General features: G+C 46.0%; 1 pseudogene across 1 annotated transcript in view; it reads left to right on the top strand.

The window, feature by feature from the left end:
• Window positions 1-15,549, top strand: part of LOC308150439 (3'-5' RNA helicase YTHDC2-like) — a 28,380-nt pseudogene extending 12,831 nt beyond the window's left edge. The window contains exons 24-28 of the transcript in view: window positions 1,922-2,028; window positions 2,538-2,657; window positions 3,422-3,624; window positions 4,154-4,295; window positions 14,848-15,549. The product of the transcript in view is annotated as a 3'-5' RNA helicase YTHDC2-like (transcript). The remainder of the gene's footprint in view (window positions 1-1,921; window positions 2,029-2,537; window positions 2,658-3,421; window positions 3,625-4,153; window positions 4,296-14,847) is intronic.
• The last annotated feature ends 205 nt before the right edge of the window (window positions 15,550-15,754 follow it).

The raw sequence follows: 15,754 nt of genomic DNA, 5'->3' as shown, positions 1-15,754 counted from the left end.
CCCTCTTGACCCCATCCCCACCCCCCTTCTCCAATCCATTTCCGCCGATATCCTTCCTTACCTTACCACCCTAATCAACTCCTCCCTATCCACTGGATCTGTCCCAGCGGCCTTCAAAATAGCCAGTCAAGACTCTCCTCAAGAAACCTACCCTTGACCCATCATCTGTCCACAACTACAGACCTGTATCCCTTCTCTCCTTCCCTTCCAAAACCCTTGAACGCGCGGCATCTAAACAACTGACTGACTATCTCCGGAAGATGGATCACTTAGACCCCCACCAATCCGGCTTCAAGGCTGGGCATTCCACTGAGACTGCGCTCCTTGCCGTCACGGAAGCCCTCCACTCTGCCCAAGCTTCCTCCCTCTCCTCTGTTCTCATTCTCCTTGACCTGTCTGCTGCCTTCGACACAGTCAATCACCAGATCCTTCTCTCCATCCTCTCAGACCTGGGCATCTCTGGCACCGCACACTCCTGGTTTTCTTCCTACCTGGCGGGCCGCTCCTACCAGGTGACCTGGAGAGAATCGCTATCTTCTCCACGAACCCTCTCCACTGGAGTACCCCAGGGTTCCGTCCTAGGGCCCCTACTCTTCTCCCTCTACACCAAGTCTCTTGGCTCGGTAATCTCTTCACATGGGCTCTCCTACCACAGCTACGCAGACGACACTCAACTCTTCCTGTCCTTCCCCCCGTCTGATGTACACGTGGCAACCCGTATCTCGGCATGTCTCGCTGACATTTCAACTTGGATGGCTGACCACCATCTCAAGCTCAATCTTAACAAGACCGAGCTCCTCTTCATTCCCGGGAAAGCCTGCCCTCTCCAAGACTTCTCCATCACAGTGGAGAACTCTACTGTAACCCCCTCCCTGACAGCCAAGAACCTTGGAGTGATCCTGGATAACCGACTTTCCTGTGCGGAGAACATTGCAGCAACGGCTCGCTCCTGCAGATTCTTCCTCTACAACATCAGAAGGATACGACCATTCCTTACCAGAGAGGCAGCGCAACTCTTGATTACTGCTTGATTAAGGCATCTCCCGCCTGGATTACTGCAATGTACTCCTGGCTGGGCTCCCCGCTTCAGCCATTAGACCTCTGCAGCTCATCCAGAATGCTGCTGCCCGGCTGGTATTCAACCTCCCCAAATACTCGCATGTCACCCCTCTCCTTCGCACCCTGCACTGGCTCCCGATAGCAGCTCGCATCAGATTCAAGACCCTGGTGCTTGCATACCAGGCAGCTAAAGGGACAGCCCCTGCCTACCTGAAGGAAATGGTAACCCCCCAAACCCCTGCCCGCTCACTCCGCTCCTCCACCTCGGCTGGCCGACTGGCCCCACCTCCTCTACACAGCAGTCGGGCTGCCCGATCACGTCTCTTCACAACACTGGCTCCCCGCTGGTGGAATGAGCTCCCAACGGCTGTCAGAACGGCAGAGTCACTACCCATCTTCCGCCGTAGACTGAAGACCCATCTCTTCAGGTTACATCTTAACTGCTCCTCCTGAGACATCTTCTGACCCTCACCACTACGTCTCCTAAAGACACCCGCTTTCCCCTCTACTGTGTCCCTAAGAACTTCTATTGCCCCCCTTGTACTGTTTCTCAGTTTCTCCAGAAAAATAAAAAATAAAAAAAAGTTTTAGTAGAAGGCGATAAAAGGCGATAATCAGTGGCCCCGGGCCCGAGCTAGAGTACTCTTCCTGCAACGAATGGTGGACTGCTGATTCACATGCTTAGTATTCAAATGTATTGATTGTAAGTCGCTTTGGAATAAGGCGTCTGCTAAATGCCAAAAATGTAAATGTAAAATGTAAATGCGTGTCTATTAGGGAATACATGTGCTGGTAACCACCACTAATACATGAGGTAATACATGTGCCGGTAACCATCACTACCGCTGCTCTCTCTGTGTAGATGAGGAGGTGAACGAGAGCAGCGACAGCGAGGAGGAGGACCGCTCCACATCTCACCTGGCCCAGATGAAGATTGACGAGTGGGTCAACTTCAAACTCGACAGAGAGGTGAGGGAGATGTTATGAGTTTAGAGAGGTGTGTGTGTGTGTGTGTGTGTTGTTTTTGCAGCGCTCACATGACCTGTTTGTAGCGGTGTGTGTATATCTACATTTTTCAGCCATAGTGAAAGGACTCGGGCTAGCAGGGCTAGCAGTTCAACCTTCAGTCTGAAAAAGGAGTCATATTGACCCCTGGGCCCAGTTGTTCAAAACTTTAAATCTGGATCAGAATGATTCTTCTTTTTTGCTATCCAGGATCAGATCTATCTGGCTGATTTTGAGTCGTATAGGGGAAATCAGTCAGCTCGATCTGATCCTGGATAGCAAAAAAAGAATCAGGTTTGTTCTGATCCAGATTAAAAGTTTTGAACAACTGGGCCCTGAAGACAGCTGGGTGTTTCATCAGAAAAGCAGCTTTCACTCTGCCTCTCACTCTCTGACATTTTATTAAACTATTCTCCCCCTCTCTCTTTCTCCTCCGTCTCTCTCTCTCCCCCCCCCCCCCATCTCTCTCTCAGATGGCAGGCCTGGTGTTTGAGTTGAGACAGAAGTGGCATGGTCTGTTCCTGAGGTGGATCCGCTCTTCCTTCACGCCCTGGTCCCAGCTGGACGAGGCCACCATCAGGGCCCTGGTCTCGGTGGGTGATAGTTGGATGGACGGATGGACGGATGGATGGATGGATGGATGGATGGATGTCTCACATATTTGTGACACGGTTTGGTCATTTGGGCTGCAAGTCGGCAACCAATTTTATTTTGAAACACGGAAATACATTTCAGCGTTGTTGAAAATCACAACACAAACTCACTAGTCAAGCCAAAATACTGCAATGCAATGGATTCGGTGAGTAATCCCCACTGCTACCTATTAAATTATAACACTACTTTACATTGTTAGCAGTCTCACAAAACAAGCTGTGTTAGTTGATTAGCGATTGTGTCGCAGCGACTTGCGGACTAATTGACCAGACCGCGTCACGTTTGGACAGTACGTTTGTAGGTGTGAACGTTCAAGTTGTATAAACAGCATACAGTGCACTTTTAATTCTCTCAATGCCCCCTTGACATGAATGACATGAATTCAAGATTCAAATTCAGAATGTCTTTATTGCCCCATTTGGTTACAGCAAGATGAAAAAAGATGTTACAAATATAATAGAGGTGTGTAAGTGGCGTAGCACACTAACACGCATGCCATATCATCGCAGGGTCCTCGGTTCGATTCCGGCCGTCGACATATCCTGCATGTAATCCTCCTCTCTCTCTCTCTCTCTCTCTCTCTCTCTCACCCATCCTTCCTGTCAATCTCTACGTGTCTCTATCCCAATAAAGCCGAAATGCCCTAAAACATATTTAACAAAAGAATAGAATAATGTCCAGTCATTGTGTTGTTTTGTCCCAGGTGTTGGGTGCGGAGGAGCAGTCGTCAGGCCTCCAGCAGCCCACTGGCATCGGCCAGCGGCCGCGCTTCATGTCCTCTGAGGAGCCCCCCCAGACCGCCGCCTCCTCGAGGAGCAGCAACAGCAGGCGGACCCCCGCCTCCAACGACACCGCCGACCTGCTGGACGACTCCCCCGCACCCACACACCCACATGGCACGGACAGGTAGCCAGCAACACATCTTAACGTTAAGAGATAAAAGAACGTTGAGCAACTGTGAATTGAATGTTTTATCTCTGTCGTCTCCAATGATAATATAAAAAAATATATATATATATATATTGTGAGGAAAGGAATAACGAGGAAGATGGTCTAGTCGTCTAAATGTAGTTGTTTGAATGGCAGCAGCTCCCTATAACAGGAGACTTGACCTGAGACACACACAACCACAAATAGGCTGGACGTCAACCGATAGAAAGAGAGTTGCGTACTCACTCCCATGCTAATGAGTGATTCCCCATGATGCTAATGAGTGATTCAACCAAGCTGCCTCCTTCTTCAAGGTTTCACTCTGTGCCTGACCTCAAACACACATGGCTATTCGGTTGTTAAGTCGTGACGTGTTTCCGGGTCCAACGTTGGCTGAGGCTCTCTCTTCGAAATGCCACAGTGTTGTGTCCCTTGTTGTATGAATAGATCCTAGTCTAAAAACGATTGAACTGTCGATTGAACCCCCCCCCCCCAGGTCCTCCAGGCTGTCCCCAGCCCTCCTCCAGCCTAAACCCTCCCACAGCAGAGACAAGCCCTTGCTTCACTCCAAACGCTCGTCAGACGACCACTCCTCCACCAAGTCCACTGACTCCTGTAACAGCCCCTCGCCCACCTCCTCAGGAAAGGTACACACATACACACACACCCACACACGCTCACTCACTCACTCACTCACTCACTCACCCCACCCACCCACTCACACACACACACAAACTCACTCACTCACCCCACCCAACCACCCACCCACCCACTCACTCACACACACACACACACACACACACACACACACACACACACACACACACACACACACACAGACTCTGTAGTCTTTATCAGCCCCCATAACGGCTAACCTCCTCTGGCAAGGTACACACACACACACACCAGTGTTTCCTCTATATGCATTTATTCGTGGCGGGCCGCCACCAAAGAATTTCCTCCGCCACCATTCAGACAGTCCACTTTGATTCAGGCTGCGCAGAAAGGCAGCGAGTTATTATGACCGGAGAACAGAAAAAAAGCAGATTGAAGCTAGATTTAGGCCGCTTCCAGACCAACATTTCGTTACGATTTAGGGGTAGTTATTTACAATATGTTACAATGTTGCAATTAACCTCGTCGTTTGTGTTCGCACTGCAATCGAGACTGAATCTCTCAACTGCAGTTGTCTCTCCCTCTCCTCAGCCATGAAAGGTTGCGCTGCTTCGATGAAGACTTGAAGAACCTCCCTCCCTCCCTGACTGTGAAGCAGAAGTTTGCAGTTAATGTTCAGACTGTTGGTCACTTTTTTCAGATGCGGAGGATACGAAAGAGAAACTGGCGGAAGCTGTCGGAATGCTTTGTTTACAGGAATGTTAAATGTTAAACCTGGGCAGTGTTTTATATCTGTTTAGTTTATATTAAGGAATATAAAGGTACTGTTTTATATCACAATCCCTTGAGTGCATGTGGGTCATTCTTCTGCATCCACGTGTGCTTCGTAGGCATAGAATAGCTGAACACACTGAATCCACATGTCAGTTCTTTTTTTATGTGACCTAGGAAACACACACACTTCAATAGTGCAAGTAAAGATTTATTTGCTACATATTTACATTCTTTCCATTCTTTCCATATCCAGTGGATTGTACGATGCATATTTGAACTGAAGCATTAAGACAACTTAATCACTTTAAACATACATTTTAGAGCTTATAGTTTACTCACTCACTTCCTCCAGCTGTGTGTCTGTGGCATTTATTTATTTTTTTGCAGCAGTAACGTTTGTATGGATGTGTATAGTGAATTGGGTTCTCATGTCAGGCAGGGACAGTGGTTAATTTTCATTACTGAGGTCGCCCCCTGTTGGTGGCGTGGAGCATTCGCAGCAGCGTATCCCCCGCTGAAGCTCCAAGGGTTTCCTTCTGCTCTTCGGCAGGCCAATGTTTACTATCACCAAGGCAGTCTGGGTCCAGTGTACAGCCCTCTGCAGAAATATAAAATACATTAATCACACATATTTATACAGCATGATTTGTAGCTCTGGCCTATAGCCTGGAGTGTGTATGTGTGTGTGTGTGTGTGTGTGTTGGTGGGTGAAGTGGTTTGAAGGCAGTAGAGGAGTGGGATAGCCTGGAGTGTGTGTTACCAACCAGTGTACGAGCAGAGACAAGGGCAGGTTACATGGGGGAGAGAGGGTGATGCTTGTGTGGTATCAAGAGGTAGGGAGTGTGGAGCAGGGGGGGCTGGTGGAGGTAGATATCTGAGGACATGCTCATTGTAATGCATGGAGTTGAATAGGGAATTGTATCAAACATGGTACTGGTACCACTGGTATCATTCCTCATTCCGTTCTCCGATTTCTGACTACCTCCAGCAGCTTCCCCTGGTGTGGGGGGGGGGGACAGTGGAGTTCACACTTCAACTAGACACTTTTAGTGATGTCCAAGAAGCAAACAGACGATTGCTCTAAAACAGACACATAGGAGAGAATATGCTCTCCCTCTTACCTGTGTCACAGCAGACCCCCGGCGCTGCGCAGCGTCCCTCTTCAGAAGTTTCGTTAATTACCATAAATAACAGAACGAAATAAATAACATTGATTCTACTTTGAGACCAAATCATGAAGCAAAATCCATTGGAGGTAGCCAAAAGAACTTGCACAGTGGATGTCTCTTCACATCGATCTGCAGTGGACTATCTGCAAGCATTTAATGATAACCATCTTAAAATAATTTTAAGTATTGTGTATCTATCCTGCCCAAATAAAATATTACTCTATTATTTATACTATATTATAGCCTACATTCGTTTGTTGCAGTCAGAAAGTTCCAAAATGTGTTCTTGCTACTGCACTTGGTATACGCTCTAGATAGAGTGCAAGAACGCATTTTGTAACAAAGCCTTTGTTTTATGTTTTTATTTCACTATTCTAACACATAAACCAGCTGCAGAAGAAATGTCCATCGAGCAGCACCATGATAAAAACTATCAGATATCATGTGAGGCAAAAAATAATCACAATTTTAAAAATACTAGGCTTCTCAAACAAGTCGGTCGTTCCCGATGAACGAAAGAGGCCATCATTTAACGAAAATGTATCAAATAGAAGTCTTTTTCAAGCAACGGATAAACTCTTAAGTTGAAAAGCCCTACCTGTCGCACGGCGGAGTCTGGGAGAGAGCGCTTCTCCCCGCCTCTCGGACTTTCCGTTATTTATACGAGTCGCCGAACACTGATGCCGATTATGCTCCGCTCCATACGTCATCACACCCCTTCCCCTCCACCGCTTCGATGTCCAACCTGATATCATCCGATGACTCACCTGTAGACACATAACTCTGACTGACTCTCTCTGTCCCAAATGGATTAAACATGACGGACAGTTGTCACTGGCTGCCCTTGTCATATAGTCAGATAGTAGGCTAGTCCATTCGATCAAGTTCATTTTCACACAATTCCTTCTCACAAAACATGCAGTAGCTTATAACACATGTTATATTCAGTGAATCTATGAAATAGTTTCATATCCTGACTGATGGAGTGCCAGTAGGCCCTGATTAGTGCAATCAGGGATATAGGCAGATTGTGTGAACTGTTTCAAGAGTGGAAGGAAATTTGTTTCAGTAGAATTGTGGTAATGGTGTGGTAATGCATGAGGAGAAGAACAATAAGACTGGCGGAAGAGTGGAGGCCAACTGAGTTCATTTATCTCAACACTGCTTCCGGACGTGATGGCATTTCCTGGAATGAGGAACGTTATCAAATACCTCAGATTTCTACCCCACCACCAGCCTCATATATCTATGAAATAATTACTTTTAGGGGAAAACATTGAAGATGTTTTTTTTTTTTTACTATTATTTTTAAATGACTGGACTTAAATAGGCACTACATTTTATAAACACTGTTATATCTGTCTGTTTTTATTGTATGTGTGACCTATGTGTGTTTTTAATGTGGAAACCGGATTCATGAACTGCACAAAGCCTGTCAAAGGAGAATTTCTGTCACTCTGTGACAGACAATAAAGCAATCTTGAATCTTGATCATTCATGTCAAATCATTTTCCCTGGGACCCCCATGAGACAGCAACCTCAGACTAGAACGGAGAAATTTCCATTAGAAAAGTGTGTGACTGGCGTGTGGAGGCTGGTGGACATAGAAATCCAAGGACGGCCCATTGTACTGAAAGGAGTGAGGAGTGGTATCAAACACGTGTGTCCGTTCCATGCATTACAATGAGCCCATCCTCCGATTTCTACCTCCACCAGCCACCACTGGTGTGTGATATGCGTATTTGACATGCTATGACACAATGGCAGTCTAAAACATCCATATGATGGATGAAGTGAGCAAGAGATACAGACAGATAGAGAGACAGAGACAGAGATACAAACAGACAAGACAGACAGGGAGAGAGGGAGAGAAAGAGAGAGAGAGAGCATCTTCAAAAAGAGTCAGGAGCTGCATCAGAAATATTCCATTTTGTTTACGGCAACGCGAGGCAGAGTATCTATCAGTCCTTTACAGCAAAGACAACGCAAATATCACCTGAATATGAATGAGTGTTACCACTAAACCAGCCCATCTGTATGCCAGGCAACCAACGTGATGGGGCTGCAGGGAAGAAGTCACGGGGAGCCATGAAGACAGACCTAAAAGAACAATATCCACCCTGACCTCATACCTGCAGCACAATGACGTGGTGTCACAGCCCCATGAGATTAGGAGAGAGACAGTCAACGATCTATCGAACAGGTTCGCTTAACAATACATGAATTTTGAACACAATAAATGCAGTGACATTTAAAAGATGTTGTTCTTCGGGAATAAATCACACAATTAGAAATTCAGATTGAGCTTTTTGTAAATGAGTGTTAATTCTCATATTACAACAGGTTGTGTGGTTGTGTGTAGGACCGGCGTGGGAATAGTAAGATCTCGTTAGGAGGATAGTTACCACTATTAGCCAGAGGAGAAATAACGAATGCATGAATAAAGAAAAGATCAGGGGTCAGACGCCAACGCAGGGAAACACCAGGGGACTGGGTGTACGTGTGTACGTGTGTGTGTGTGTGTGTGTGTTAGTGTTTCTCAAGTCTGTCTGTGGTGTGTGTGTGTGTGTGTGTGTGTGTGTGAGTGTGGTGGTTTGAAGGCAGCAGAAAAGACATACACTTATCCCACCGAAAACGTGTTGACCTATTGTCTCTTTTCATCAAAGAAGGACACGGCGGTGATGGTGAAAGAATTATATTATTTTCTCACCTTCACCTTCTGTGTTCCTCAGGGCCACAACCACAACCTGTGTTCCTCAGGGCCACAAGGTTAGAGCTCCTATCGATGAGAGGAGCACACTGGATGATAGGATGGATGGAGTGGTTGATGCCTATTCAAACGTTATAGGTATATTATATATTAGGTAGGTATATAAACTACTGTATCTATCTTCTCACAAGTCCCTACCATGCAAATGATAGCTGTTCCATAACGCCTTATTGGGTTTAGAAGCTTGAGCATGTAGCACGTAGCTGGAAACCTTCGCAAACAAAGGGCCGGTTTCACAGACAAGGCTCAAGACAAGTCCTGGACTAAATCACACACTTTGAATGTAAAATCTCCATTGACAATGCTTTTTAGTCTAGGATTAGTCTTAAGCCTTGTCTGTGAAACCGGCCCAAAGTGTTGTATAACTCCCTCCACATCCTTCAGACTCTGAGGCTGTTATAGAGACACTCCTTCACGTCAGAGTTACAATCCACTTAGCCGGACCAGCGGCCTCTGGCGACAAGCCACACGCCCCCTGTCAGGGCGGGAAGGACAGCGGAAACAGCACTTCAGAAATCTGGAGATAATTGAATAAATGTAACTACGGTATATTTCCTTCTTGTTGACGGCAAGGATTCAAAATTCACTGCCAGTCACGCAGTGAATTAGGTCATTTTAGAGGTAGAGGCTAGACCAGATAGGGGTAGAGGGGGTACATGTTGCATTTATGGATGAGTTACTGTAATATGTATGATTGACCACTTATATGGGTACCTGTAGTTAAGTAATAATGATTTCCTATGGAAATAGACACCAGTCTCTAATATACACGTGCCACTGTTTACGTTGCAGTTATTACAAATGGACAATTCAACTTTACATTGAAGAATTTGTAAGGGCATAATATGCACATTTCCCCTGAGACAGTGGCCAAATCTCCATGAGAGCAGCCAGCCAGAGATTCAGTATAGGCTCCAAACGCTACACACACACACACACACACACACACACACACACACACACACACACACACACACACACACACACACACACACACACATACATACACACATGCACATGCACATGCACATACACTCACACACACCCACATGCACACACTCACATGCACCCACCCACACACACATCTTCTGTGATGATACGGCAGAAACAGTCAACAAGGTCACAGGTTTTAAAGTCGATCCAGCCATGATGGCTGACGACTATTGTCACCCAAACACATCCTCTCTAACCTCTATTGTTCCTCTTTGACCTTTGACCTTCAGCCAAGGTTACAGGGCTTCACCTTCTGAGATGTTGTGAACTGATTGACATCATCAGTGAATACAAGTTTGCACTGTGTAAAGACGGAACAGTATAGAACATGTTACATCTGAACGCCCACTGGATAATATGGTTGGATCTCGCGTCAGGCACGATATCGTAGTTTCTTAACTGTCGATGAATTATGATTGTAATAACTAACAAATTAAATTGTGTTTCCATATTGGAGAATCTATGAGACCGTGTCTGTTATCTAATTCTCAGAATAAAGAGTAGAGCAGTCTGCATTTCTTTTTTGTTTGGTTTTTCAACATCCTTACTAACATCCTTTTAACATCCTTATCCCAACCCTCAAAAGAGCATGGAAAAAAAAGAAAAAGAGAAAGGTGAGTGAGAAGAGAGTAATGTGCGATAGATAGAGATATGGAGGGGTGGGGGGGGGGGTGTGTGTGTGTTCCGCTGCCTCACTGTAATTAGATTAGATTAGATTAGATTCAACTTTATTGTCATTGCAGAGTACAAGTACCAGACAATGAAACACAGTTTAGCATCTAACCAGAAGTGCAAATAGTGATACTATAAAAACATGACAGTGATAGTGATAGGTACAGTATGGCAAGTACGGTAGTTAGAGGTATATAGTTATGAGCTATGTACAGTTAAGGTACCAACTGTCAGAAACAGACTCCATGAGGGAGGCATGAGGGCCCGACGTCCTCTAGTGGGACTAGTGTGCTCACAGCCCAGCACCGTGCAGCTCGATTGGCATTTGCCAGAGAACACCAGAATTGTCAGGTTCGCCATCGGCGCCCCGTTCTCATCACAAATGAGAGCAGGTTCACACTGAGCATATGTGACATATGTGACAAGAGTCTGGAGACGCCGTGGTGAACGTTATGCTGCCTGCAACATCATCCAGCATGACCGCTTTGGTGTGTCAGTGATGGTCTGGGGGGGCATATCCTTGAAGTGTTCCCTTAATTTCTCAGAGCAGTGCACATACTTGTTACATATACAACAGAGACCGTAAACACAAAATGCTTATTTCTACCTGGATGCCACATATTACAGGAAAGAATTATACAAACTGAAATGTATGCACAAAGAAATGTATGCACAAAGAAATGTGTGCACCAAAAAATTATGTAAGAAGCACAAATTATGAATACTATGGTTTTTTGGGTCGGCTGTGGCACAGGAGGTAGAGCCGGCGTCTAATGATTACAAGGTTCAGATCGGACTCCGGCTGGCCACATGTCAAGGGGCCTCATTTATAGAAAGTGCTTAGATCAAGATTTTGATCTTACCCGTGTCGTACGTAGAAAACCACGTCAACGTAGTGATTTATAGAATAGAATTTCAATGTGAGTCAATTTGACCGTGGAAACGATCGTAGCTCTACGTCGTGTATTCACCTTGCGTACGCACATTACCTACTGGTTATGCGGAGTTATTACAGGCATGTGAGCCGCACTGCCTAGTGTAATTCATGCGAAGTGAACGTGACTCGTAATAAAATTAACGATGTTGTTATCAGCCGAGAAAATTGTTACGTCTGTAGTTTTACGACAGTTTGGACTTCACTACAGTGCCGTGTTATGTTACGATGTTGAATAAATGGAGTACGCTCCGACTTGAAGCTCTGAGTATCAGTCTCCGTTATTGAAAATTGATTGATTGAAAACTTTATTAGAAGATTTGCAGAAGTAGGTACATGGAAGTACATATTACATACAAGGTCATCTAAAAGGATAAAAACCCAAGAAAGCCACTGGCTTATTTCAATTGGGGTCCTTGATTTTCAATTCATCGTTACATGTAAGACAGACAAAAAAAAAAAAAAAAAAAAATAAATAAATAAATAGTAGTATCTACAAGATAATACAGACAAATAACTATTACTATCTACAAGATAAACATACATCCATCATGGGAAGAACAATACAACAATACAACAATTATTGAACTCTTCTCCGCCGCGTCATATTCAGACGAAGACACCAACGTACAGGTGAGACAGTGACACAGTATGTGGCTGATCTGCGGGGTTTGGCGAGCTTATGCAAGTTCGGGACATTACAGAACGAAATGATAAGAGACCAACTCATCTTACACACGAACTGTGACAAGATTAGGGAAAAACTGTTGCTGGAAAATGATGAACTTACATTATCAGCAGCTCTGAACATAGCGGTCCAGGTTGAAACAGCCTTGGAATGTGCGGTTAGTTTTTCAGCCTCTCCCAGCTCACCGGCAGCGGGCGAGCACAGCCTACAGGTGCCCCTCCTCCACGTGAGTACAGCCAGCGGCGGGGAGAGCGTTTTACTGGCCTCTCGGTCACGCGACCAGCCACACCAGCCGTGTGGGAATTGTGGCTCTTCTGCACACAATTCAAGAGCTCAGACATGCCCAGCCCGTGGTAAAACCTGCTCCAACTGCGGGAGACTAAACCACTTTCACAAGGTCTGCAGGTCTGCCCCAGCTAGAGCTTCCCAGTCACCTACCACAGTCATCCATAATGTCAGCTCAGGACGAGCGCCATTCAAAACATGCTCGTGGATGGTTGGTGATGTCACTCTGCCGCTCCTCCTAGACACTGGAGCCACAGTGTCCCTTGTGAACTTGACGACCTATACACAGTTTTTCTCCCATGTGCCCCTGTCAGGGATGATGGCCTTGTTTACCGCTCTCTGTGTGGATCTGAGAGCGGTAAACAAGGCCATCATCCCTGACAAATACCCCCTGCCAACCAGGGCCGCTTGGGAGATATGCGAGGCCCTGTGCGAAGTCAGATTTGCGAGGCCTTTTATAATGATGTAGGCTACTGTTATAACCGCGCGACACGCACGCACCGATATATTGCAAGAAATGCGCTCACATGCTGTGCTGATAGACAATAGCATATCTACTTATTTAGATAGTTTACAACCATGTTTGTTTCATTTCAAACCTTTTATACTCGTAAAGGATTAGGATTTAGGATAAAGCAGTCATCATACCCAACATTAAATACGCACAAGCCATTATTGACATGATGTTACTCACCACCATGTAGGCCTATCCTTTATGTTGAAAAGCTTACAGCAAAAGCAAAAAGACATGTCCCGTTTTTGAGAGTACACAAGCCACTTTCTTTCTATTTTTTCCCCATTTGGTAGTTTTCGGAGAAATAAAGTTTCACTAAAGTTCCTGTTCTCATTATTTTTAGGATAACTAAATCCAGGTTTCATCTTTGGGGGACCTCTTCTAATGATCACTTCTGTAACTGTAGAGATATGTACCGGCCAATTTACCAGGATCATCATACATGACATATCTAACACCGTAGGCTCGTCTTGCGTTCCATCACTCTCAGCCCTGCTGCTGCTCTGAGTAGCTCCATCTTCCGCCTCCGTATCCTCTACTTCGCCACTCCTGACCATCATCACCTGGGGCTGGGCAGCCCCACTGCTGCCGGTGTAGCAGTTGTCCTCCTCCACCTCAGAGACATCATCTTTGCCTCTCAGGGGGGGCTGTGCCGTGCTACTACTAGCATTGCTAGTGCTAGCAGTAACGTTAGCTTCTTCGGTGCTAACGGGAGCCTCACTTGTTTTTAGAAATGTTTCGAACGAACCTCTAAGCGAGGCCCTGAAGCCTTCCTTTCTTTTATTTGTATTTCTTTTTTCAGCACCCGATTAACATTTTCTTCCTCGGTCTCGTTCCCTCTGCATTTTGTCCGTTGCACTAAGCAGTCACTATGCACAACAAGTGTCAACGCGCGCCCAAAAATTATTTTCACGTTTCACGTAAGGTGTCATAGGGGGAAATTACTTTTTTCTGTTGCTAAGAATCTCCCTGTCCTACAGGTATGCTAGATTTTAGATGTATGATTGACTATGATTATCACATGTGTGAACATTTAGAAATGTATTAAAGGCAAAAATAATAATATGGTCCCTTGCCTGGCGCTTTGGAGGGCCTCGCCAGCCAGGGTACCAAAAAAAAAAAAAAAAAAAAAGTTTATTTTTTATTTTTTTTACCCTGCCTCACGCGAGGCCCTCCAAAGCGCGAGGCCCTGTGCCACCGCCCCAGCTAGCCCCCCCTTAAAGCGGCCCTGTCTGACCCCCTACATATTTCACAGGCCTTTAAAGGCTCTCTGCTCTTTTCAGACGCGGCACACGGCGCTCCATGAGATAAGCCGTCTCAGCCGACTTGTTATTTAGTCCAGAGGCCAGTCACCTCCCAGGCCCCAAGCTCTCAAGTTTTGACAATGCCTGTGAACTCGGCAGATAAATCCACAGCTTTGCACACTGGACGACAAGCTTTCCTCCATAGATATATCTCTCCGGCTAAGTCGGGGATACTTCTGAATAGTCAGGACAGCAAGGCTGCGAATCCGAAAGGCCAAGCCAACGATGGTAGAGGAAGTAAAGTTGTGTACAAGATAGTCAGAACTGCTAATGGTAGTGGGTTTCTCACTGGTGGTGCTCACTCCTCAGCCAATACGCCTATTTACTTAGCCACTAGTTCCATGCAGACACCTTATTTTCTGATGTCATCAAACCCATCTGTCACTACTGGAATGACAAAATGCATCCCCATCCAAAACGCTGCCCACAGACCTGTCACGTCTTCAAGGCTGTCCACTCTGTTGTCCCCCCAATCTGTCAGAGCCAGAGAGCAAGAGGGCATAGAGGCGCTGAAGGGATCCTCCCTAGCCCTAAAGCCGAGTCGGCCACCAAGCCAAAGGAAGAGGCGCAGGAAAGCATTGTTCGACGAGATCCCAGAACCCCGCCTAAATCTAAGAGGCTCTCGAGCAAAGTGTCGACTGAGAAAGAGGGTCCCTCGCTATGGGAGCCTGTACCCAAAGATGCGGAGAGGACACTGAGACTATCCCCGTTCAGCTCGCTACAGGAGATCAAGTGCCCGCGTCGCAATCAGCCAGTTGTGGTGCTCAACCATCCTGACACTGACATTCCTGAAGTGGCCAATATCATGAGGTCAGTCAGAAGGTACAAAGGTGCTGTTACCAAGGTGGCGCTGTCCCCAAAAACGGTCCAAGCCCTCTATGGCCTTAGCCAGACTGGACTCCCTCCTGAGAGATGTCCGTCAACAAAAACAACACACAGCAGCGGTCTGATACTTTGGCCGTCAGAGAGCAACGTCAGAGAGAGGTTCATTTTAAAACTTAAGTTAAGAAAAACGAGCAGGAAAAAATACGAGGTTGTGAACACTTTATCGAGCGGCGTGGAGCGTCTGGCCATGTTCGACTGCTGGTTCTGTGGCCGACTCTTCAACAACCAAGAGGACTGGATAGGGCACGGTCAGAGGCACCTCATGGAGGCAACCAGAGACTGGAATAAGCTGTTTTAAAAGTTGTCACACAAAGCCCCTGGAAGGGCCCCCCAATACCGTCCTATAGAGTGGTGCAACAGATGCAGAAGCTAATGTATATTTTTTTGAATGAATGACAAACTATTATTATACTTTATTCTTGAAGTTGTTTCTATTTCCCATGAATCTACAAAAATTGCTAGGAATAAATCCGATTTTCTAAGGTTGCCGTGTGGTACAAGTT

This window comes from Nansenia antarctica (genome assembly GCF_963989245.1).
Source record: "Nansenia antarctica genome assembly, chromosome: 2".
Classification (NCBI taxonomy): Eukaryota; Metazoa; Chordata; class Actinopteri; order Argentiniformes; family Microstomatidae; genus Nansenia; species Nansenia antarctica.
The sequence above is the reverse complement of the archived record's forward strand: the minus strand, read 5'-3'. Positions and strand labels throughout refer to the sequence as shown.